This window comes from Somniosus microcephalus, chromosome 15 (assembly GCF_052327205.1).
Source record: "Somniosus microcephalus isolate GS21.2 chromosome 15, FLI_Smic_1.0, whole genome shotgun sequence".
Lineage (NCBI taxonomy): Eukaryota > Metazoa > Chordata > Chondrichthyes > Squaliformes > Somniosidae > Somniosus > Somniosus microcephalus.
In genome coordinates this window covers 42,953,890-42,980,234 of record NC_141001.1, presented here as the reverse complement: position 1 = coordinate 42,980,234, position 26,345 = coordinate 42,953,890, and the positions used below count along the sequence as shown (strand labels likewise).

General features: G+C 47.8%; 1 pseudogene across 1 annotated transcript in view; it reads right to left on the bottom strand.

The window, feature by feature from the left end:
• Positions 1-8,242: 8,242 nt before the first annotated feature.
• Positions 8,243-26,345, bottom strand: part of LOC147106660 (anoctamin-9-like) — a 244,948-nt pseudogene continuing 226,845 nt past the window's right edge. Inside the window, exons 23-25 of the transcript XR_015081081.1 lie at positions 13,563-13,656; positions 12,906-13,018; positions 8,243-11,372 (exon numbers count right to left, since the gene is read on the bottom strand). The product of XR_015081081.1 is annotated as an anoctamin-9-like (transcript). The remainder of the gene's footprint in view (positions 11,373-12,905; positions 13,019-13,562; positions 13,657-26,345) is intronic.

The following is a 26,345-nucleotide window of genomic DNA, read 5'->3' as shown; positions in this document are numbered from 1 at the left end:
AGTCTTAACTCAATTCCTAATGGGCATAGGTCTATGACACAAAATTGTAAAATAAATTCGGCACTGCTTGGAAGTCTCACTCTGAAAGGTGACATGATGCCTGGTGTGGGAAATGAAAAAAATGTCATTCTGGCACAGTAGGATATGCTCTTGTGAAGTTGGTGTATGAGGTACATTGTTAGGGAAGAGTAGATGGAGCTTAACTCTGCTTCTAGCTGTGCTAGACCTGACCTGAGAGTGCTTGATTCTGGCAGTGGATGTAAAGTGTCAGTCCCCAGAACTAACATTTCTCATCAGAACTAAAATCGTACCTATAATGTGTATTTGAAAGTTATTTACAAAGGATGAATGCAGGTCCTAAAGTGACAATCTTTAATATTTTGTCTACTTGTTGGGTTGAAGTTTGCCTACTGTAAATATATAGTACAGGTTTAAAATGGTGCGTGGTCACAACATCCCAAAGATTTTGCACCTGTAGATGGTTCAGTGTCCATTATGTTATGTGACATGTTAGGTGACTGGAACACCTAAGGCAAAAATAATTAACCCATATTTATAAAGTAAAATCAAAACAACAGCTCTAAATACAAAGAAATATAGAGCGTCTGAAAAAAAATCAGCAAGCTGTTTGATATAAAAAATTAATGAAAAGGAAAGTTAACAAACACGTTTAAACGACGCTCGTGGCATAAATCGACCTTCCAAAAATCCGCCAATGGGTGGTATATCCCAAGATGTAGATTTCCCCGCATCACCCGGAGAGCAGCCGAATCACGAGTCCCTGCCTGGTAAGCGAAAAAACCCTCTCCTGCAAAGAAGCCATCTTTAAACTGAATGCGGAACTACAAACAAAAAAACAGCAAGCCACTCGCAAAGATTGAAAACTCCCCCTTCCCTGCCCAATGAACAACCCCTGTCAGAACTCTCCCCCACTTATACAAATGCTAACCACCCCTGCTAAGTCAAAATAATCCATCAGAATGCCCTTCACACTAAAAGAAAAAGCACGACTGCACCCTCACCTAGGACTGGAAAAGTTCCTGTTAGGTTTCACCCCCATTGAGGAAAAATTACCCACTGGAGCCCACCCTGATGAGATAAATGTTGACCCCCATCTCTCCCTCTTGCCCCTACCCCTTCTCCTTTTCCACCCCTTTCCCTCATCCTCTCCATCTCTGATCATAGAATCATACAGCACAGAAGGAGACCATTTGGCCCATCATATTTGTGCAGGCTCTTTGAAAGAGCTATTCAATTAGTCCCACTCCCCTGCTCTTTTCCCACAGCCCTGCAAATGTTTCCTCTTCAAGTATTTATCTAATTCCCTTTTGAATGTTACTATTAAATTTGCTTCCACCACCCTTTCAGGCAGTGCAGTCCAGATCATCATAACTCGCTGCATAAAACAAATTCTCATAAATTCCCCCCAGATAGTTTGCTAATTATTTTAAATCTGTACCCTCTGGTTACCGACCCTCCTGCCAGTAGAAGCAATTGCTCTCTATCTAGGCTATCAAAACCCCTCATAATTTTGAACACCTCTTTTAAGTTGGCCCTTAACCTTCTCTGCTCTAAGGAGAACAGCACCAGTTTCTCCAGTCTCTTCACATAACTGAAGTCCCTCATCCTAAATACTATGGCCGGAATTTTTACTTCTGAGTCGGGTCGGGTGCATGCAGGCCTTGTAGCGGATGGAGAACGTGATGTCTTGATCAGTCTACTCTTCAGAGCGACTTTAGTGTAATGGCCCCTATTAAACCAGGCATGTGCGTTTCCCGGTCCTATTAAATGGTGCGGTACTGATGACATCATCGATAGCTCACTCCCAGCGCCCATATTTAAAGCAGCCTTGTTCACAACTTCTTTGAAGGTTGATAAAGGAGTGTGGAAGGAGCATTGGAAAGGTTGGAGTTATTGTGCAAAGTGAAAAATATGAATACCCAAAGGCAGAGGGCTGCATCCCACTTTACAGATGCCTCACTGCATATTCTGGTCGAGGCAGTAAGAGCATGCAGGGAGGTCCTCTTCGCAGCAGATGGATGCAAGAGACCTCCCCAAGAGAACAAAAGCGCCTGGCTGGAAATAGCAGAGGAGGTCAGCAGCAGGGAGGTCGTGAGGAAGACCTGGATCCAGTGCAGGAAGAGATTCAATGATCTGATGAGATCAGTAAAGGTGAAGGCAAAGCCACACTCACCTTCACCCTGATGTGCCTGTCACGAGGGATCTGGGTGTGCAAGTACACAGATCCCTGAAGGCGACGGAACAGGTAGATAAGGTGGTAAAAAAGGCATATGGGATACTTGCCTTCATTAGCCGAGGCATAGAATATAAGAGCAAGGAGGTTATGATGGAGCTGTATAAAACACTGGTTAGGCCACAGCTGGAATACTGTGTGCAGTTCTGGTCGCCACACTACAGGAAGGATGTGATAGCTTTGGAGAGGGTGCAGAGGAGATTCACCAGGATGTTACCAGGGCTGGAGCGCTTCAGCTATGAAGAGAGACTGGGCAGATTGGGTTTGTTTTCCTTGGAGCAGAGGAGGCTGAGGGGGGACATGATTGAGGTGTACAAAATTATGAGGGGCATAGATAGGATGGATACTAAGGAGCTTTTTCCCTTAGTAGAAGGGTCAATAACTAGGGGGCATAGATTCAAGGTAAAGGGCGGGAGGTTTAGAGGGGATTTGAGAAAGAACTTTTTCACCCAGAGGGTGGTTGGAGTCTGGAACTCACTGCCTGAAAGGGTTGTGGAGGCTGGAACCCTCACAACATGCAAGAAGCATTTGGATGAGCACTTGAAATGCCATAGCATACAAGGCTACGGACCAAATGCTGGAATATGGGATTAGATTAGACAGGGCTTGATGGCCGGCGCGGACACGATGGGCCGAAGGGCCTCTAGCCGTGCTGTATAACTCTATGACTCTATGACATCCCCATCACTCTGCCTTCCCAAGCCTACTCCTGCACATCATTACTCACACCAACCTACCTTCCAGGTCCACCCATTCCTCTCTCTCTATGTACATACTCACATCCCCACCTGACTAACCACCCCTCACACTCACTCTCGTCCTAATGCAATCATAGCAAGTAACACCATAGAAGGAGGCCATTTGGCATTGGAACCCCACTCCCTCATAGTCATCCTCTACAGATGTAACCCATCCATTCCTTACACTCATTCCATCACTCTCACTCAAACTTCTCTTCTCTCCCTCCTTGCAGGAGAAAAGAGTCCACAACAACAGAGAGGGAGAGAACCGGAGGTGGCCCTCCAGTCTTCGCACACCTAACAGCAGCAGAGGAGGGGGCTCTGGAGATCTCGGGAGCTCAAGAGATGCTGGGGGTGGGAGATGGAGAGAGGGGGACAACCCAGCAACCTGGTGACAGATTCACATCTCATAAAGCCACATAGCATACAACAGTCATTCATATGGTGACTGATCATAGAATCATAGAATGGTTACAGCACAGAAGCCATTCAGCCCGTCGAGCCCGTGCCACCTCTCTGCAAGTCCCACTCCCCAGCCCTGTCCCCGTAGCCCTGCAATTTTTTTTCCTTCAGATACTTATCCAATTCCCTTTTGAAAGCCACAATTGAGTCTGCCTCCACCACCCTTTCAGGCAATGCATTCCAGATCCTAACCACTCGCTGCATAAAAAAGTTTTTCCTCCTGTCGCCTCTGGTTCTTTTGCCAATCACCTTAAATCTGTGTCCTCTGGTTCTCGACCCTTTGCCAATGGGAATAGTTTCTCTCTACTCTGTTTAGACCCCTCATGACTTTGAACTCCTCTATCAAATCTCCTCTCAACCTTCTCTGCTCCAAGAACAACCCCAGCTTCTCCAGTCTATCCACGTAACTGAAGTCCCTCATCCCTGGAATCATTCTCGTAAATTTTTTCTGCACCCTCTCTAAGGCCTTCACATCCTTCCTAAAGTGCAGTGCCCAGAATTGGACACAATACTCTAGTTGAGGCCGAAACAGTGTTTTATAAAGTTTCATCATAACTTCCTTGCTTTTGTACTCTATACCTCCAGTTATGAAGCCCAGTATCTCGTATGCTTTTTTAATCACTTTCTCAACCTGCCCTGCTATCTTCAACGATGTCAGCAGTCACAGAATTGTCATAATGTGCATGATGGTAACGTTACCCATTCTTATTATAACACTTCTAATTGATCTCTTTACCCTCCCATAGGTCCATCAATTGTCCGCCACCCCTCCCCCCCCCCGTCCAGCCAGAGAAGGAAGATGAGGAACCTCCAGCCTCTGAGGGTGCAGCGTCAGCAGCCCCAAGCGCAGCCAGCACCAACGCTGATACGCACAAATCGGTGGGTCCTTTGCATCATAGAGTTGTCGCATGGTGTCTCACAATTCACAAGTGAGCAAGAGCAGGTGGTGTTGACAGGGACAGCAGTGGAAACTACTCGCTGGAGGGCGCAGGACGCTCCAAGCTCTGCTGAGCTGCATGCAGATGCTGAGCCTCGGGGGCCATTGAGAAGGAGGGTGATCTTAGAGGCGCAGCAACAAATGGACAAGGCTCTGGCATCTTTTGCAGTCGTGATGTCTACAAATGTTCAGAGAATAGATGGGCCATCTCCAAAATGAGCACCGCCATGTCGCAAGCAATGGCGATGATGTGCTCTTCCATGGAAAGGATGGCCACCTGCATGGAGCAACAAATGTGCCACTCACATGAGCACATGCTAGCTGTAGACAACAGATGGCAGACGCTCATAGATCTCCTCTCAAGGAGGGATGTAAACGTAGACTTGGGCCTTCATCGCCCCACTGCTGTGCAGCAAGGTGCTCGCCAGCTCCTTGCTAGCAGGGAAGTGTGGGTGGCCCATACGAGGGATGATGGTGAGGGGGACTTGAAAGTGGGGGCTCTTCTCAAAGTACTTCCACTTCGCCCCCGTTCCCTCCCTCTCAGTCAGAGCCCCACATGCTTCCTCGGATTCCGATGGCCGAGTCTGCCCCTGCACAGTCGCAGGAGCAGACTTAAAGGCAGGGCCCTCAGGCTCCAAAGCCCAGAGGGTGTCTGCCTAAAGTGTCTGACGAGTTGCAGCACGGAAGTAAGTAGCCTGCCTCTACCTCTGCTGAAACCATTGGGGTTGCACCTCATAGAAGCACTCGGAAAAGGAAAAATTACACAAAAGTAGATGCACATGGTGTATCAAAAAATGTTAGTAGTAAGTTTCAATTATTTTGATGACTCACGTAAATGTTTTTGTTTGCACTACTTCCGGCTCTTGTCCATTTTTGCCTCAAACCTTGGAAGTGGCTTTGTCACTTAGAATGAATGGTGAGACATTACTTAACCTCGAGCACTGGGGCTTTGGTTGAGAGGAAAGGCTTGGTCATTGTAGGGATGCTTTATGGTGTTGTTGGGGGTCAGTGGGGTGGTGGTGGGGGATGGGTGCGGGGTAGAACTTAGTACAGCATGTGGCACCAATGTGGCTGTATTGGAGCAACTTAAGTAAATCTGGCAATGATGAGGCCATCCCAGGCAGCAACCTGCGCCGCTGCTGGTGCCATCTGCACTTCAGGTTCCTCCTCCTCATCTTCCTCCACCTCGTCTTTCTCTTCCTCCTCCTCCTCTGAAGAGGCTGTGTCCTGTGCGCCATGCTCTTCCTGCAGTTGCAGTCCTCGCTGCTGCACTATGCTGTGCAGCACGCAGCAGACAACGATGGTTCTAGAGACCCTGGCTGGTGCACACTGAAGGGCTTCTCCAGATCTGTCAAGGCATTTGAAGCGCATCTTCAGCATGTCTATTGCTTGCTCTATGACACATCTGGTGGAGATATGGCTCTCATTCACAGAATCACAGAATCACAGAATCTACAGTGCAGATAGAGGCCATTTCGGCCCATCGAGCCTGCACCGACACATATCCCACCCTATCCCCGTAACCCCACGTATTTAATCCCCTAACACTAAGGGTCAATTTATCATAGCCAAATCAACCTAACCTGCACATCTTTGGACTGTGGGAGGAAACCGGAGCACCCGGAGGAAACCCACGCAGACACAGGGAGAATGTGCAAACTCCACACAGACAGTCGCCCGAGGCCAGATTTGAACCCGGGTCCCTGGCGCTGTGAGGCAACAGTGCTAACCACTATGCCACCGTGCCCCCCATTATAATGCTCCTCGGCCTCAGTACTTGACCTCCTCAGGGGTGTCATGAGCCACGTCTTCAGTGGATAACCCTTGTCTCCAAGCAGCCAGCTGGTAAGTCTGTTTGGAGGTCCGAAGAGCTGAGGGAGGGTGGACTGGCGCAGCACAAAAGAGTCATGACAACTGCCAGGGAATCTGGCATACACATGCATAATCATCTTTTAGTGGTTGCAGACGAGCTGCACATTGAGGGAGTGGAAGCCCTTGCGGTTCACAAACACTCCTGGGTGATGATGGGGTACCTTCATGACCACATCTGTGCAATCAATGATGCCCTGCACCTGTGGAAAGTCAGCCAGAGCCGCAAAGCCGAGCGCCTGCTCAGTAACACTGGCGTCATCAGTGGCAAAGTTGATATAATTGGCTGACTTGTGAAACATGGCATCTGGGTGATGCATCTGTGGGCGGCTGACTGCAAGATCCCGCAAATATCTGCTGCAGATCCTTGGAAGGTGCCTGAGGCGAAGAAGTTGAGGGCGGTGGTGACTTTGACAGCCACTGCTAAGGAGTATCTACCAGGACCTCTGGGCAGCAGGTCTTGTTCCAGCAAGCTACAAATGTCTGCGGTGACCTGGTGCGATAGCCTGAGCCTCCTGAAGCACTGCTGCTCAGTCATGTTGAGGAAGCTCATCCACTGCCTGTATACCCTGTGTTGGGGGTATCGCCTCCGGCGTGCTGCAGTCCTGTGTTGCCCCCCCCTCCTGTGGAGCATCAGGTCATTGAGAAGTCTGCTGGTGTTGTTGATGGTGGGGCTCACCTTTGTCCGATTCTGAGGACCAAAGTGAGACAGTATAAGCGGCACCCATGCTGATGTAGTAGATGGCAGGTAAAGTGTAGATCAGAGGGCCAATCCCTCAATGTTGTGATAGTGAGTAGCAATGTGGTGAGTAGCAATGTGGTGAGAATGGCTTCCGAGGTTTCAAAAATGACCTGCAAGCTGCAGACACCGAAATCTGAGGACAAAATGGAGTGAGCAAGAGCCTTTCAATGAGGCAAGTAATGAGGTGTAATGTTGCAGTATTTATGTGCTTTTCCCAGCTGTCGATGAATTAACTCGCCAATGGCCACTGAGCTTCTGCCTCCCCTTCACAGGCGAGGTACCCGACCTCCGTGAATCCCATGCTCCTGCAGTAAAGCTCAAAAGCTGGCGTTAAATTCACTCTTAAGGGTCTCTCAACGAGCAGTTAATGATTTCAATGAGGTCGCCCGCCTCTGCCGATTGGGTCCGTGTCGCGTCTTCAAAGCCGCCCGAGTTCAATGCGCGAGGCGGTGGGATGACGGCAGGTTCCCGATGTGCTCGCTATTTCCGGGATTTGTATTGCTCACCCGCCCCCTAGCCCGCTGCTAGGCAATGGGAAAATTCTGACCTAGATGTCCTCTTCCCCACACCCAGCCTCTCCTCCTCCTCATTTCCCTCCCTCTTTCCTCTCACTTCTCCCTCCCTCTTTCCTCTCCCTTCTCCCCCACTCCATCCTCAGTTCCCATCTACATGCTCTCCTCCCCATCACCCCATCCTGCCCCCTTTCTTATCCTCTCTATCTCTCTCCCATCATTCTCTTCTCTCCCCTGCTTTGGTTCAGTTATCTCCCCACCCTCTAACCCTGCTTGACTTGAAAAGTGTTGTTGCAGCCCCACAAGAGATTAACTAGTTATATATTTAAAATGTTGAGTTGTCACCACAATGTAATGAGTGTACCATTATGCTACCCTCCCCCCGCCCTCTCAAGGGTAATTAGGGATGGGCAATAAGTGCTGGCCTTGCCGGCGACATCCCAGAAATGAATTTTAAAAATTGCACTTAGTCTTGACTCTCCATGTACAATGCAATGGGAGATCAACTTTTGTAAAATAAATTTACTTCATATTTTAAAATTAGTGAGGTTTGATATAATTGTCTAGTTTTCAAAACAGCTCATAAGTTGAGTAGCTACAGGGTTTGTTGCTGGTTTCCCAGGCACACTATTGAAAGCTTATCTAGACCTCAAGGCAAGGATATACACTCTTGAAGATATGAGAGTGACCTGAGATACAAGAATCAAAATCGAAGAGACCCAAAAATAGAGCAGTCGTACATTTATATTGTTCAAACGTTAGTTGTACTTGCTGCTTTATCATCATATTTTGTATATTCTATAATAACGATTATAGCAAAAACCTGGAATGTAAATCCAATTTTTTAAAAACAGTACTGAGAAGTGAGATTGCAGTTTCCATACAAAGCTTTAAATCACAAGCCAAGTAAATTGACACGGTAGAAATCACAAGCCAAGTAAATTGACACAAAACAGCAGAAATGCTTAGGAAATTAACATCCAAACTCCAGCAATATTCAAAAACTTAATCTTACCAACATGTCCAATCAAGGATGAAATCACAATTTAAATAGAGTCCAGTTTGGACGAAGAACAGTTATTTACACTCAACAAGTATATTTTTATTTCAAAATTTTCTTCAATGGCAGTATGCTCCATCCAGGGCTTATCCCAGTTCGCCATTCTACATGTGTAAGCATAGAGAATATGGGTTGGATTTTCCTCTTTCTGTCAGAGGAGGGTCTGTCCACCACCTTGACCTGTACCATTTTCCTAGGTTGGAGGTCATTACTTAGGTAGGATGAGCTCCTAATGGGATGTCTGTTACAAACAGGGAGCCCGCCACCATCAAAGAAGATGCAGAGGTGCTGGTGTGGGACAACCGCTGTAGAGTGGGGAGCCCATTTAAAGGGAACAGAAGCACCCCTTGGGAAAGACTTGGGAATTTTTTTCAATGAAGGCCCCAGACTGGACCGATGCCTTCAAAATTTGAGTGCTTGGGGCCTTTATGGAGTGAGATATGGCTACTATCAACAAACTGACGGGCCTTGTGCCACTTCCCCCGGGTCTAACCCCACTCCTCTCCTGGTAATCTCTGAGTAGCAGCACCAGAATAGAAAGCAATTGGGTGGGTTTACAGACCCCACCTCCCTATCATCATTTACATGCAGAAAGCTGGCTTTCCATGCTGAGGCAGATCAGGTCAGGTGAGAATGCAGCAGTGTGCCTCCCCAACTGATTTCCTTGAAAATCCAACCCTAAGTGTTGACAGCTGATTTGACTGTAAGAGGTTTCCCAAATGAGCCCAATTTGTCTTCTCCTGCCATCCCTACACTTGTATTTTCCAGCAAAGGGCCCCTACATAGCACTCAGGAGCAGGAGCCATGGCTGCTATTTTTGTTCCCTACCTAGACCTGAAGCCAATTACTGTTCTAGTTGAGATCAGGTAACTCAGCCTATAGTGTTGAGGTATACAGAAAAACTCACTGCTGGCACTGATAAAAGAGAAAAACCAAGCCTTTTGGATGACATCAACATGACACAAATCTGATTGATGCTTTCAATCTGTCAGAGTGTATATTGAAGGGTCAGAGGAGCCTGCAAATTCTCTGCCTCCTGAACCAGAATTAATTAGCAATGTTTCTTCAACGTACAATGCCATGCACTTCAACGGCAAAATTTCAAGCTCATCATCCCCACCCGCTCCCATGGCCCAATGAGCAAGGGCAACTCTATTGCAGTACTAAGCCATACAAACCAGAAGGTCCCAGGTTTGATATCCAATCTGTGCTGAGTTAGATGATCTCAATCAAGTTAGCAGTTGGGAGATACAACTGGTCTTAGTGCCCAGGGTTCTTGTTACTGACTGCAACCCAGTGACTTTGACTGGAAAGTGCATGTGTGGACACCAGGTGAGGGCAGGATCAGGCTTGGATGTGATGCCTTCCATGATTGAATTCTCTGCAGACATCCCCTTTCTGTGCTAACACATGAAGAATGATCACTTGGGCAAAGATGCTGTTTCTACCCATGAAACTACACACCACCAAGACACAGTGCTTTCAAGGGAGGATAAAACTAAAAAAAAGTTTTAAAAACACAGCAGAAATACTGATGTGCATGGAAACAGCCTGTCTCTGGAGCCTGAGTACCTTCCATAGGCTAACAAGGACCTTGATTCCACCTGTATGCAATCGATGTCTGTTTGGGTGAGTTTTGATGACAGTGCCAGTCACACAATTTTTCTCAATTATGTACAAGGAAAATATGACCATGAAAGCTGTTGGATTGTAATAAATACTGCCTTGCCAGTGATGTCACATGCCAAGAGCAAATAAATTAAAATTAAATTATACTTGGCTACCCAGTATTTCCATAGTTCTTTTGAAACATAGCATGGCCAAAAGCCAACCAATCAGAAGTATGTGGAAGAAAGGATATCACACATGGTATAGGTATCTCTTTTGGGTGTAAGGGTGATGTTTGTGCTACTGCAGATCACATGCAGAGCTTCTGCATCAGTAAACAGTAATAAAACCAAAAGCAGCCTCAACTGGGACACCAGCACGTGCTATCCACAGGTTGTTGTTTCAACGTCCCTTTTCCCCCTTTCCGATTTTTGTTGTAATCAGAGGCTAGGGGAGAGCACTTGAGTACCAGTATAGCCACATAAAAATAATTTGGTTTTAGGAACATTAGAATTTAGTCTTATTTTACTACAGGTCCAATTAATTCCAGGGATTGACAGTTCGAAAGGATTCTCCAAACTTGGGCCTCCTGAGCTCACTAGGATTTTCCAAGTTGGGTGCAAACAACCTCTGGGATTTTCCAGGCTGGGAACTGACAATGCTCACAACTACCTTTTTCCAGGCTGGGGTCTGACAGGCTCTCTAGGACGATACCCACCGTGCATTCATAACCTCTTGGATTTGTTGAATTAATTTAAAAATTGAGGTGTGTCAGAGTGCTCTAGTGAAGGGTTCCTGTTACAAGTCAGATCTGCATTAGTATTAGAATTTAAGAACACATTAAACCTGACCATGAAGAAACGTGAACGGTGATCAGCTTGATTTGTGTCAAACTGAATGAAGAGATCTTGCTTCTTTTGGCTGCAGCCCAGTTTGATAGTACTGTATATCCTTCACCGACAAGATTCAGCTGTGTGAAATGTAATTTTTCTTCAAAACTCATCTTCGCTTCATACAGTGTGTTTAATCTAGTACAGTAATATCGAAGTTTTATCAGGCACGTTGTCGGTCAGCCTTCTCTAGCAAACGTCTTTGGTGCATTATCTTTATTTTCACATCTTTCACACAGGTAAATGATGTGTCGGCACCTCACTCAGTGAAGGTACTGGGCTTCTCACTGCTATCACACTAAAGGAAAAAAAATATTTTGAGTAATTTCAAAAGGTTTAAGCAATATAAGTATTTTTTCTGATATTGGATCAGCCGCCCGTTATAAATCGCTCACAATTTTTATTTCCTATCAGAACAGCATGAAGGTCTCCGAGTATCTTGGGCAATAATTTTCCTTCAACCAATACCACCCAAAACCAGATTAAATAGTCATTCATCTCATTGCTGCTGGTAAGACCTTGCTGTGTGCAAAATGGCTGCCTTATTTGTGTACATAACAGTCATTGCACTGCAAAGGGATTCAGTGTGTGAGGCGCTTCAAGGCATTTTGAGAAATATAGTAAGGCGTTACTTACATTGAAGTCTTTCTTTGTTTTACAATATCAAGGTTCAGATGTCATAAAGCTGTAACAGCTTATATCACCACAGCCACATAGGCGCCATACCAGGGCTGTGTTTACATTGCATCAACACAGTGCCATACCAGGGCTGTGTTTACATTACACCAACACAGTGCCATACCAGGGCTGTGTTTACATTACACCAACACAGTGCCATACCAGGGCTGTGTTTACATTACACCAACACAGTGCCATACCAGGGCTGTGTTTACATTACACCAACACAGTGCCATACCAGGGCTGTGTTTACATTACACCAACACAGTGCCATACCAGGGCTGTGTTTACATTACACCAACATGGCGCCATACCAGGGCTGCGTTTACATTACACCAACACAGTGCCATACCAGGACTGTGTTTACATTACACCAATATGGTGCCATACCAGGGCTGTGTTTACATTACACCAACACAGTGCCATACCAGGGCTGTGTTTACATTACACCAACATGGTGCCATACCAGGGCTGTGTTTACATTACACCAACACAGTGCTATACCAGGGCTGTGTTTACATTACACCAACATGGTGCCATACCAGGGCTGTGTTTACATTACACCAACATGACACCATACCAGGGCTGTGTTTACATTGCATCAACACAGTGCCATACCAGGGCTGTGTTTACATTACACCAACATGGTGCCATACCAGGGCTGTGTTTACATTACACCAACATGGCACCATACCAGGGCTGTGTTTACATTACACCAACACAGTGCCATACTAGGGCTGTGTTTACATTGCATCAACACAGTGCCATACCAGGGCTGTGTTTACAATACACCAACACAGTGCCATACCAGGGCTGTGTTTACATTACACCAACATGGCGCCATACCAGGGCCGTGTTTACATTACATCAACACAGTGCCAAACCAGGGCTGTGTTGACATTGATGCAATGCCAGGGTGTGTTTACATCAACACAGGCGTCACACCAGGGTTGTAGTTACAGCACACATGCCGCTGTCACATCAAGGGTCAAGGTAACTCAGCATTTATACCAGTGTCACTCAAAGTCTGCCTGAACCACCCAAATAGCTAGACAGGGGCCGTGGTCACACTGTTACAGTTATGTGCTCCCTAAAAAAGGACTACTTGTTAGAGCCCCAGATCTCATAGCAGCTCAGTGTAGCAAAAACTTACCTCAGCTCCTCCTTTAATCGGTCGTATGTTTTATTTAGATTTTCATTTCGCACTGAAACTGGGACATCAGGGAAAAACCAAGATATAAGGTACTTGATGGAAACAGCAATATTCTGAAATGGAAATGAAAACAGTTGTTTCATTTGATACTCTTACTGTGTTTGCACAACAAAACACCTTACCATATCCGAATTACTTATATAATAGCCAATAAAATACAAACCCTCACACTGATTGGGCTGTACAGAGATATTTGTTACTGTTTAGTGGACATCGTACCATAGAGGATTAACTGAACTATATAGCGATCGAGAGCTCAGTTCTCCTTCTGTGGTGGGTTAGCAGTAGAGCGGGCATAACATCCACCCACATGATTCCATCACTAATCTGCTGCAATTTTCTCCTGGGGGCTCTTATTTGCTATGCAGGGCAGGTTTAGAGCAGCAATACCTCTCCTGATAGCTGTACCACTGCTGGGAGTGAGGGAATTATAGTTCTGGGCACATTGGTAGTAATGACTTCTGCTGCAATTTGTAGCTGAGTAAACAGAGTTGCCTTGCCTTTAGGTCGCAGAAATGATAAAAGTGGTGAGGAGTCTCAGGGTCCTGGTACTCATTACAGCGTAAGTTTACTGTACAGAGAAGAGCTATTATTTACCTGAAATAAAAGAAGAAAGGCCAAACGAGCAGCGAAAATGTGCCAGAACTGGACAGTATACTGCTGGTCATGTTCATTTCTGTAGTCACGATACCTGGTAATGAGACAGATGACATGAATAAACTCAACACTTGTGAGCCTGATGCAGTCAGAAGTATCAAGTAAACATTGGAGAACATCTCTGGTCCAGCACTAGTGACAATTAAGGTTGTAACTACAAAAGAGTGACTAGTAGTAACATGCAGCACTAAGGCCACAGTGTAAATAATTACTGTTGTAACTCTTTACAAAGTTTTGATTATCTGCAGATTACAGAACGTCTTTTAAAGATTCAGTTACTCTTGTCTGAATTTTGGGGGTCTTATATTGTTAGCTTTTTTCCCCCACAAATGCCTGCATCAATTTACGTTAAAAGATAGGACCTGAAATGGCTGGGTTCCCACTCGAACACTGGAATTGTGGCAGAAGGAACTTCTATCTGCCAACTTTTTAAAAAATTCGTTCATGGGATGTGGACGCCGTTGGCAAGGCCAGCATTTATTGTCCTTGAGAAGGTGGCAGTGAGCCGCCTTCTTGAACCGCTGCAGTCTGTGTGGTGAAGGTACTCCCACAGTGCCATTGACCACCCCCCTCCCCACCCCACCACCCATCTCAAATAACGTGGATGGGGTAATTTTTATATTTGGGGCAGGCAGACAACAACTATAGAAGCACAACAGAGGCACCTGCACCTTCACTTTGTTGATTGTTGTCCCACACTGACCTGACATTCTAAGTTAGTCTATTAACACTCCCAATTTTTTTTTAACCTCACCTTTAGCTGAATCTGCATCAATCAAGAGTATGTGGCTAGAATTTTCCACTATGGCAGAATCCCAGTGCATCTTCAGCTGGGTGGGAGTTCTGCCAAAGGCCTGCCCCTGGCTGATTAAATAACCACATAAATAATTTTGGTGGGCTCCTGGTGGAATTCCTACCTTGGTTGTGGAGTCTGCCTTGGGGAGGGAGGAAAATCACTGCAGCAGGCCTTAGATAGCTGGCTATGACGGGCCAGAATTTGCTGTCAAAATAACGGTGAGGTTAATGGCGCTCACCATTGTTTATGTACAAACGGTACAGCAACGTCATTCGAGGGCAGATGCGAGATGAAACATGGATATCCAAAAGTTGCTGTCCGAGATGCGCCGCTCCACTGTTAGATTCACGAAAACAGCATCTCGCTGTCTGCCTCACCATTGAAATGCATTGAATGGAGTGAAGTTGCTGTATTTGAGTGGTAGAAATGAACTAAACTCGCCACAGAATGTTAAGTCTTGTCATTTCAAGTCTAAGTACCCGTTTACCAACGTGATAAGTGTTAATTACTGCCAATCAACCTCTCTGGCACTGAAAATTAGCTATTATAAGTGTGGAGTCTCATTCCTTCAGATTTTAATTGTTGGAGATTTTTTAAATGTAAAATTTTTAATTTAATTTTTTAAATAACTTTTCCTTTGTCTCTTTTCTCTCGCTCTCGTAATCTTAATTCCTTTCCCCCTCTGTATTTCTCGTTCTGTACCTGATTGCATTTATATAGCGCCATTCACGACCTCAGGATATCCTAATGCACTTTACAATACTTTTGAAGTGTAGTCACTGATGTAATGTAGGAAACACGTCAGAATATTTGCACGTAGTAAGGTCCCTCAAACAGCAATGTGATAATGATCAGATAATCTATTTTAGTGATACATAGAAACATAGAAGATAGGAGCAGGAGTAGGCCATTCGGCCCCTCGAGCCTGCTCTGCCATTCAATGAGATCATGGCTGATCATCCAAATTCAGTACCCGGTCCCTGCTTTCTCCCCATACCCCTTGATCCCTTTAGCCTTAAGAAATATATCCAACTCCTTCTTGAATATATTTAATGAATTGACCTCTACTGCCTTCTGTGGTAGAGAATTCCACAGGTTCACCACTCTCTGGGTGAAGAAATTCCTCCTTATTTCTGTCCTAAATGGCCTACCCCTTATCCTTAGACTGTGACCCCTGGTTCTGGACTCCCCGACCATCGGGAACATCCTTCCTGCATCTAGTCTGTCCAGTCCTGTCAGAATTTTATAAGTTTCAATGAGATCCCCTCTCATTCTTCTAAACTCCAGCGAGTATAAGCCCAATCGACCCAATCTCTCCTCATACGTCATTCCTGCTATCCCAGGTATCAGCCTGGTGAATCTTCGCTGAACTCCTTCCATGACAAGAACATCCTTCCTCAGGTAAGATGACCAAAACTGCACACAATACTCAAGGTGTGGTCTCACCAAGGCCCTGTACAACTGCAGCAAGACATCCTTGTTCCTGTACTCGAACCCTCTCGCTACGAAGTGATGTTGGTTGAGCAATAAATATTAGCTAGGACACCGGGGAGAACTCCGCTGATCTTCTTTGAAATAGTGTCATGGGATCTTTTACGTCCAACTGAGAGGGCAGACGGAGCTTCGGATTAATATCTCATCCGAAAGACAGCACCTCCGACAGTACAGCACTCCTTCAGTACTGCACTGGAGTGTCAGCCTAGATTATGTGCTCAAGTCTCTGGAGTGAGACTTGAACCCACATCTTCTTCTGACTCAGAGGTGAGAATGGTACCAACTGTTCAATGGAAAGTGAAATCCTAAAATTATTCAAGAAACAATTGAATATGCTGCAATGGTGGTGGTGGGGTCGGGGGGGGGGTTGCTTACAGTCAACTGGATGGATGAACTAAGATAGGTCAACTTGCCTTCCTGAACCATAATTATCTTGTGACCTTATGAAAGCCCAAATGTAGTACTTTTTGTTCAAAGTATTATTTAATTTTATACAGAAAAAATATATTTACCAAAGTTTATTTAATTTTTCAATAATAATTTCCTGAGCTGCAGGGAGTCCCAATATTAGTACTGTGTTTTTCCAGGGCTATGCAGTTCTGAAGGCATTTTCATGCCACTCCAAATTGTTTTCAAAGGGGCTGCTCCCAGATGCAGGGGGAGATATCACAGAGTGGCCCAGCTGGGAGCAAAACTTGCCTTTACAGGGTTGCCTGCAGCTCCAAAAATTAACTTTCTTTCCCCTTTAATTAGGAAAGGAACATGTGACCCAAAATATGGTTGTGCCACAGCCTTTGATCATCTATGTAAGCTGCCAATCATTCTTAATGTAACTCAGTAGCTAAGTTATTTCATTCTGCTATGTGCTAACCCCAATTGAGGAATTCGATGGGGCGGCCTTCAGAAGAAGGGTGATGGGCACGCACACAGAAATGCTTGGTGCAATGGCAGGCCTGCCAGAGAGCCTCTTGTCACTGTCAAGAAGCATGGAAGAGTCTGGCTCCAACATTGCACTGGTTTTTGCGCGGTGCTTGGAGCCCATAATTTCCACAATAGAAGTGATGGGCAACTCCATTAGAGCACTTGTGGACCCAACCATGAGGTTAGGTGTGATGGGTGATGTCGCAGGTTCTATTGCAGCACAAGCGGAAGTGACCCAAAGTCTGAGTGCTGCAGTGGAAGCTCAGACTTCTGTCATGCAAGCTCAGCTTGCTGCCATGCAAGCTCAGACTGTTGCGATCGTAGCTGGGTTTAAGAGTGTAGAAAGGGGCTTGCAGGGTCTCGCAGCAGTCCAGCAATCTGTTCTCCAACAGATGGCTAGGAATGCAGAGGCGTCGCCCCGGGGGAATGGCAGTGGTTCCGTGGAGCAAGAACCTGCTGTTCTCTCAGGATGACAGCATTTGCACTTCCTCCACTGCCACTCCGCCAGTGCCATTGCAGTTGCTTGTCAGTCAGCCAGCCCAGTGCTGCCACCCATGCTGAGGTGGTGTAGGCTTCAGCCGGGCCTTCTAGGTCCAGAGCTGCTCGAGATCGTCCTGCAACACCATCTGCAGTGTCCCCCATGGAAAGTCAGCAGCCTTACACCAGCCATGCAGCAGCCACTGGGGTAGCACTGCTTGGGAGCACTAGAATAGGCAAAGGAACACGTAAAACAGGCACTAAGGGAATGCAAAGGGTGATTAGTTTGACTTTGTTAATGTAATATTGGAATTAATTATTTATCTATATATATAAATCGGTCCTTCTGTCTGTCCTTCTGTCTGTCCTTCTGTCTGTCTGTCCTTCTGTCTGTCTGCAGGTGTGCGTCTGGGCGGCTATGCGCTCGAAAGTTACAGGGCGTACCTACGCGTGCGTTACATCAAAAGAAAGCTTACCTTTCCAAAACGGTTTTAAGCGTATTTACGTTTCGGCCGGGCTAAAATCGCGCCCGCGGTATCCGAAAAACCTTAACATTCCGCTCATTAGCATCTCATTATCCGCTCATTAGCGACAGAGTGACCTCAAGCTCGACCAATCGTACGCTGGGTTGCTGGCGTGTGCCACCGGGCCAATCGGTGCGTGTGTGGGCGGGCCTTATCGTTCTGAACCGAGGTGAGTAGCCGCCATCTTGCTTCCATTCTTTTTCCTGCTTTCTGCATCTTTCTTTTCAAATATACATTTCCAGCAAAATAAAATTGAATTTATTAAATTGTTTTAAAATAAATCACTCATTTGTAAATATTTTATCTAACCTGAAGATTCTTTTTCCTACCTTTCCCCGTTTTTTTCTTAGGCCTGAAAGCCTGGGCCTTTCTTGCCCAGCCAGGCCCGAGCTAGGTAATTGGGCTGCTGCTATGCTCCTCAGCACCCCCCTCCCCCCCCGGTGTCACGTTACCCGGGGCAACGGCATCAGCCACGAGGGTCAGGGTGCGCGCGCAGCAGGAGCAGGTGAGACTCTGTTCCGCGCTCGGCTCGGGTGGGGGGGGGGGGCGGGGCTCTCGAGAGTGCGGATCTCGGCCATGGTCAGCGGGAAGGGTTACCCCGGCAACGGGAGTGCGGGGCGGCTGGGGCTTGGAGAGCGGGGCTCTCGGGAGTGCGGGGCTGGCTCGGAGAGCGGGGCTCTCGGGAGTGCGGGGTGGCGCGGCTGGGGCTTCGAGAGCGGGGCTCTCGAGAGTGCAGAGCGGGGCGGCGCGGCAGGGTTACCCCGGCAACCGGGCGTGGCCGTCTCTCAGCCTCAAGCCCTCCCTTCCTCCCTCCCCCCCTTCCCCTCCCTGCCCCCCTCCCTTCCGCCCCGCCCCCTCCCCCGCCCCCCCTCCGTGTCCGTGTGTAGATAACGACACTGAAGACAGGAGTTGGTTCATAGGTATTTACTAAGCAAGTCTGGGGGGGGGGTTCTAAAGGATATACACAATACACAGGCTTATATAGCCCAAGTGGCAATTACCGGCATTACGCACACCTGGGGCTCTTAAAGGCACATACACCATAATTGCTCTTAAAGGCACATACACCACAATTCCTCCCCTTCTAGCTAACTAGTACATCATATTTTAAGTAATTATTAATTACATGTTATATGCAAAATAATATACATTGCTGTATTAATTAATTATAAGTTAGTCTCTCAGGAGGCTTCCTGACTCGGTCCGGATAACGCCTCAGGGGTGTAGTAGTTTCTGGTGGTGTAGTAGGTTCTTCTGGCAAGGCTGATTCGGCTTGAAGGCCAGTGTCGGGTTCATCGGGTTCCAGTATCACCGGATCGGAGGTAGATATGGGTATCTCTACTTCATCGTTAGATGTATAGCGTGGTGGTGTAGGTTGTCCCTTTTCGGATGACTTGATGATTTGGTCAGCATGGCGCCTTATTATGCTTTCTCCGATGTCCACGGTATACATCAGTGGTCCTAGTCGTGTGCAGATAGTTCCAGGCTGCCATTTCTCGGTACGGTAGTCCCGGGCCAAAACCGGTTGGCCTATCTGGAAGGCCCTAGTTGGCCTTTCATTCATGCCCTGAAACTGCCGGTTCTCAACGTCCCTTCGGATGTTGGGCTTGACCAAATCCAGCCGGCATCTTAGGTTTCTATTGTAGAACATCATGGCGGGAGTTTGGTTTGTAACCATATGTGTTGCATTCCTATATGCAAATAAGAAGTTATCCACCTTGTGCTGAAGTTTTATGTCTTCATTACCCATGGCCTTTATGGCCTTCTTAAAGGTCTGGACAAACCTTTCAGCCAATCCATTGGTGGCGGGATGGTATGGGGCGGACGTGTAGTGCTTTACCCCATTGTTCTTTAAGAACTTTCTGAATTCTTCGGACACAAATTGCGGTCCATTATCAGAACATATCTGTTCCGGCAGCCCATTCCTGGCAAATATGGTCCTTAATACTGTGATGGTTTTTTCCGTGGTGGTGGAGGACATCTTTATTACCTCCGGCCACTTGGAGTGTGCATCAACTGCGATTAAGAACATTGAATCCATAAATGGACCAGCAAAGTCGATGTGCACCCTTTGCCAGGGAGATGAGGGCCACTCCCATGGATGTAGAGGGGCCTGTGATGGAGCATTTTGGACCTTCTGGCATCCTAGGCAGCTCTTGGTCATGTCTTCGATGTCTCCATCGATACCTGGCCACCATACAAACGCCCTAGCTAGGTTCTTCATTTTCACTCCACCCAGATGCCCCTCGTGAAGCTCCTTTAGCACTTTATCCTGGAGTTTGGGTGGAATCACCACTCTGGATCCACACATCAAGGTTCCTCGGCACACTGACAGCTGTTCTCTTCTTTGTGAGAATGCTGGCAACAGTGGTTCGCCATGTGCTGGCCATCCCTTCATTGTTAAATCGTAGACCCGTGAGAGAGTAGGGTCATTTCTGGTCTCCCTTTCAATGGCAGAATTTGTCACCGGTAGACATTCCACTATGGTAGAGTGGAATATCTCTACTGGGTCTACTGTAGGTGACTCTTCTATTGTTGGCAACGGCAGGCGCGATAAACCGTCAGCATTCCCATGCTGTTTTGACCCTTTGTATTCAATGTTGTATTGGTGTGCCCCTAGAAAAAGGGACCACCTCTGTAGTCTTTGTGCCGTCATAATGGGGACACCTTTCTTAGGGTTGAATATGGAGATGAGGGGTTGATGGTCAGTCAGCAAGGTAAATTTTTGTCCGTGTAGGTAATGGTTGAATTTCTTCACTCCCCATACCAGGCTGAGTGCTTCCCTGTCTATCTGGGAATAGTTACGCTCAGCTGAGTTCAATGAGCGTGACGCAAAAGCTATCGGCCGTTCCGAGCCATCAGGGAATCTATGGGACAATACCGCTCCTATGCCGTAAGGGGATGCATCGCACGCCAGTCTGATTGGTAGTGATGGGTTGTAATGAGCCAAAACTTTCTCGGATGTGATTAAGTCTTTACATTTATGGAAGGCACGTTTACAGTCTTCGTTCCATTTCCAAATCACTGCTGTGTGTAGAAGATCATTAAGAGGGTGTAGAATAGTTGATAAGTTCGGTAAAAATTTATGATAGTAATTTATTAATCCCAGGAATGACCTCAATTGTGAAACATTTTCAGGTGCTGGGGCTTTTATAACTGCTTCAATTTTTTCAGGTGACTTATGCAACCCTTCCTTATTAATTATGTGGCCACAATATGATATCTGATTTTGGAAAAATTCGCACTTGGGGCGATTTGCTCGTAGGCCCCGTTCTTTCAGCCTAGTGAGCACCTGCTCCAAATTGGCAAGGTGCTCGTTGTCGTTTTCTCCTGTTATAAGGATGTCGTCTAGGTAACACTGAGTCCCCGGAATCCCTTGCAGGACTTGCTCCATAGCTCTTTGCCAGATAGCTGGAGCTGATGCTACTCCAAAAACCAGTCGATTGTACTGGTACAGGCCTTTGTGTGTGTTTATTGTGAGATACTTTTTAGAGGTCTCCTCAACCTCCATCTGTAGATATGCCTGTGCCAAGTCAATTTTTGTGAAACGTTTTCCTCCGGATAGTGAGGCGAAAATATCTTCTATCCTCGGAAGAGGATACTGTACCGTGTGAAGGACCGGGTTTACAGTCACCTTAAAGTCCCCACAGATGCGAATTTTCCTCTGTTCCTCAGAGTTATTTTTCAGTGCTTTTTTCATGACTGGAACGATGGGTGTTGCCCATTCGCTCCAATCTATTTTGGATAATACGCCTGCCTTTTCCAAATTCTCCAGCTCTGCCTCGACTGCCGGACGTATTGCGTATGGCACCGGTCTTGCCTTAAAAAATTTTGGAATTGCTGCATCTTCCACTTTTATTGAGGCGGTGATGCCTTTCAAGGTTCCTAGTTTCTCTTGAAACACTTCTTTGGCATTGGCCAAGATGTCTTTTAATCGTTCAGGTATGATGTCATCATTGTTTTTTTCCTTACTGGTCACCGTCAGTGCCTGAATGGAGTGCCAGTCTAAACGTATCTTCCTTATCCATTCACGTCCCAACAATGGTGGACCACCATCTTGTAGAATGTATAAATACAACTTTTGTATTTCTTTGCCGTTGTATACCACAGGCACCTTTATTTTTCCTTTGGGGTATACTTTCTGCCCCGTATATGTTTTTAAGATAATGGATGTGTCTTTTAGAGGTATATGCGAAAATAGCCTCTCGTAATCTCGTCGATTTATTACGGTTAGAGCTGATCCTGTATCTAGCTCCATTTTAACTGGGGACCCTGCTATTATGAGGGTAACCCAAATGGTCTGGTAATCTTCATTGGCAATTACATTATGTAATTTGAGAGAGCTTAGTCTCTTCTTTCCGGAGTCGCTATCGCTCTTCTGGTCTTTGGAGCTACTGTCCGTCATCATTTGTACCTTTCTGTGCTTTTCCTTATTGATTCTTCTCCCGTTAGTGGATTTTTTATTTTCAGATCGGCATACACGTGGAATGTGTCCCATCTTTCCGCATCGCCTGCATGCTTTTTCTTTGAACCAACAATCCCTCTGGTCATGGTTGGATCTGCCGCAGCGATAACATTTCTCGAAACCCCGTGTCATTTCATGGGTGCCGAAGTCCTGTGGCCTTTGCTGTATCTTTGCCGCTCCTATTGCACTGAAAGCCTTGTCCAGTGTTAAATCTTTTCCAGAAGATACCTTTTTTTGTGTTTCTACACTTAGGGGATCGCAGATGAATTTGTCTTGCAGAGAATCTGCCAGTCCTGCCTCGAATTGGCAGTGTAGGGTATCAACAATCTCCTCAAAATTCTTGTCCATCGGTTCGGCTGGAGTGATTAAGTTGCGTAACAGCTTGTATGTTTCTGCGCCCATTAGATCCAGAAGCACTGAAGCTATTTTTTCATCTTCTATTCCATTTGCGGTGCAAAACACCTCCACTCTTTCTACATATGTGGTCCAATCCTCTATCTTGTTATCAAAAACATCAATATTGCCAAAGTTAGGCTCTGTTTCATTATCAAAAGCATCAATATTGCCAGACTTAGGCATTTCAAAAAAGATATGGCGCTTCCCGCGCTTTTTTTTTTCTCTCTGTAGCAACGATATGGTGCTTCCTGCGCTTTCCCACCGCTACCGATAACAACGCTGTTTTACTGTGGTTTCCGTTTATTCACTGTTGGAGACTCGTTCCCGACGGAGGTCTAAACGCTGACCTGCTTGCCGCGTCGGCCGTCTCCCGAGTGCACCCTCCTAGTCCGTTATTGCTTGCCTCCGATTTCGCTGCCTGTCTCAGCTGTAGAGCCCGCCGCTGGAGCCCCAGCCTGACGCCCAGGAAGGATTAGCGCAGTACCTGCCACCAGCTTGGCCAGCTGGTGAAACCACAGTTTCTATTACTTCCTTGAGTCTTCTGGACGCTGGAGGAATCGATGTCCTTGAGGTGCTGCCGAATTGCAGGTAAGTCGGTTTCCACTTCGTCGCCACTGTAGTGTCCGTGTGTAGATAAAGACACTGAAGACAGGAGTTGGTTCATAGGTATTTACTAAGCAAGTCTGGGGGGGGGTTCTAAAGGATATACACAATACACAGGCTTATATAGCCCAAGTGGCAATTACCGGCATTACGCACACCTGGGGCTCTTAAAGGCACATACACCATAATTGCTCTTAAAGGCACATACATCACACCTCCCCCGCCCCCCCCTCCGCCCCGCCGCCCCCTCCTCTCCCCCGCCCCCCCCGACCCCCTCCCCTACCCGCCCCCCAGCCCCGCCCCCTCCCCCGCCCCCCTCCCTTCCCCCCCCGCCCCGCCCTCCCTTCCCCCCCGCCCTCTCTTCCCCCCCGCCCTCTCTTCCCCGCACCCGCGCTCTCTCTCTTCCCCCCAGTCTCTCTCTCTTCCCCCCAGTCGCTCTCTCTCTACCCCCCAGTCGCTCTCTCTCTACCCCCCAGTCGCTCTCTCTCTTCCCCCCCAGTCGCGTGCTCTCTCTCTCTCTCTCCCTCTCCCCCCGCAGTCGCTCTCTCTCTCTCTCTTCCAACAACAACATGCCCTTGAAAAAGCCTCGGCACCGCCGGGCACTTCAGCTAGTCTATATATATAAATCGGTCGATCTGTCTGTCTGTCCGTCTGTCTGTCCGTCTGTCTGTCATCGCGTGTGCATCTGTCGGGCTATGCGCTCGAAAGTTACAGGGCGTACCTACGCGCGCGTTACCTCCAAAGAAAGCTTACGCTTCCGAGACGGTTTTAAGCGTATTTACGTTTCGGCCGGGCTAAAATCGCGCCCGCGGTATCCGAAAAACCTTAACATTCCGCTCATTAGCATCTCATTATCCGCTCATTAGCGACAGAGTGACCTCGAGCTCGACCAATCGTACGCCGGGTTGCTGGCGTGTGCCGCCGGGCCAATCGGTGCGTGTGTGGGCGGGCCTTATCGTTCTGAACCGAGGTGAGTAGCCGCCATCTTGCTTCCATTCTTTTTCCTGCTTTCTGCGTCTTTCTTTTCAAATATACATTTCCAGCAAAATAAAATTGAATTTATTAAATTGTTTTAAAATAAATCACTCATTTGTAAATATTTTATCTAACCTGAAGATTCTTTTTCCTACCTTTCCCCATTTTTTTCTTAGGCCTGAAAGCCTGGGCCTTTCTTGCCCAGCCAGGCCCGAGCTAGGTAATTGGGCTGCTGCTAAGCTCCTCACCCCCCCCCACCATGTCACGTTACCCGGGGCAACGGCGTCAGCCACGAGGGTCAGGGTGCGCGCGCAGCAGGAGCAGGTGAGACTCTGTTCCGCGCTCGGCTCGGGCGGGGGGGGGGCGGGGCTCTCGAGAGTGCGGATCTCGGCCTTGGTGAGCGGGGTTACCCCGGCAACGGGAGTGCGGGGCTGCTGGGGCTTGGAGAGCGGGGCTCTCGGGAGTGCGGGGCGGGGCGGCTGGGGCTTCGAGAGCAGGGCTCTCGAGAGTGCGGGGCGGGGCGGCGCGGCAGGGTTACCCCGGCAACCGGGCGTGGCCGTCTCTCAGCCTCAAGCCCTCCACCCCTTCCCCTCCCTTCCCCCCTTCCCCTCCCTTCTCCCCGCCCCCCTCCCCCTGCTGCTCCCCCCCTTGCCCCCCCGCCCCCCTCCCACCCCCCCGCCCCTCCCCTCTCCCCCCCGCCCCCCTCCCCCCTCCCTTCCCCCTCCCCCCGCCCCCTCCCTTCCCCTCCCCCCGCCCCCTCCCTTCCCCCCCGCCCGCCCCCTCCCCTCCCTCCCCCTCCCCCCTCCCTTCCCTTTCCCCCCCTTCCCCCCCGCCCTCTCTTCCCCCCACCCGCGCTCTCTCTCTTCCCCCCACCCGCGCTCTCTCTCTTCCCCCCACCCGTGCTCTCTCTCTTCCCCCCACCCGCGCGCTCTCTCTTCCCCCCAGTCTCTCTCTCTCTTCCCCCTAGTCGCTCTCTCTACCCCCCAGTCGCTCTCTCTACCCCCCAGTCGCTCTCTCTCTTCCCCCCCAGTCGCGCTCTCTCTCTCTCCCCCCCCCCCAGTCGCGCTCTCTCTCCGCCCCCCCCCCCCCAGTCGCGCTCTCTCTCTCCCTTCCAACAACAACATGCCCTCGAAAAAGCCTCGGCACCGCCGGGCACTTCAGCTAGTAAATTATATTTTGAATGTTTGTTTTGTGGTGGCTTTCATTTCAGCATTGTGCCCAAGAGGACGCTGTGATGTTCTGTGACAGAGGAATGATAACAACAACAACAACAACTTGCACTTATATAGCACCTTTAACGTAGTAAAACGTCCCATGGCGCTTCACAGGAGTACTAAAAGACAAAAAATTTGACACTGGGCCACATAAGGACAAATTAGGGTAGGTGACCAAACGCTTGGTCAAACAGGTAGATATTAAGGAGCATCTTAAAGGAGGAAAGAGAGGTAGCAAGGTGGAGAGGTTTAGGCAAGGAATTCCAGAGCTTAGGGCCTAGGCAACAGAAGGCACGGCCAGCAATGATTGAGTGATTATAATCAGGGATGCTCAAGAGGGCAGAATTAGAGGTAAGGTGGGGAAGTGTTGAGCAATAGAGGTCGAGGGTTTCGTTCAGGGGAATGGGAGTCTGATGATGTGCTTACGGACAGCCTGTCCGAAATGGGGATTTGCAGGCTGCCTCCTCCCATCCTCCTCCTCTACCTAATCTTCCTCCTCCTCCTCCTGAGGTGGTTGCGGAACCTGTGGTGGCAAGGGCTGTGCCCTCATGATGACCAAGTTGTAAAGGTTGCAGTAGACCACCACAAATTGGGACACCCGCTCCGATGAGTACTAGAAACATAGAAACATAGAAGATAGGAGCAGGAGTAGGCCATTCGGCCCCTCGAGCCTGCTCCGCCATTCAATGAGATCATGGCTGATCATCCAAATTCAGTACCCCGTTCCTGCCTTCTCCCCATATCCCTTGATCCCTTTAGCCTTAAGAAATATATCCAACTCCTTCTTGAATATATTTAATGAATTGGCCTCCACTGCCTTTGGTAGAGAATTCCACAGGTTCACCACTCTCTGGGTGA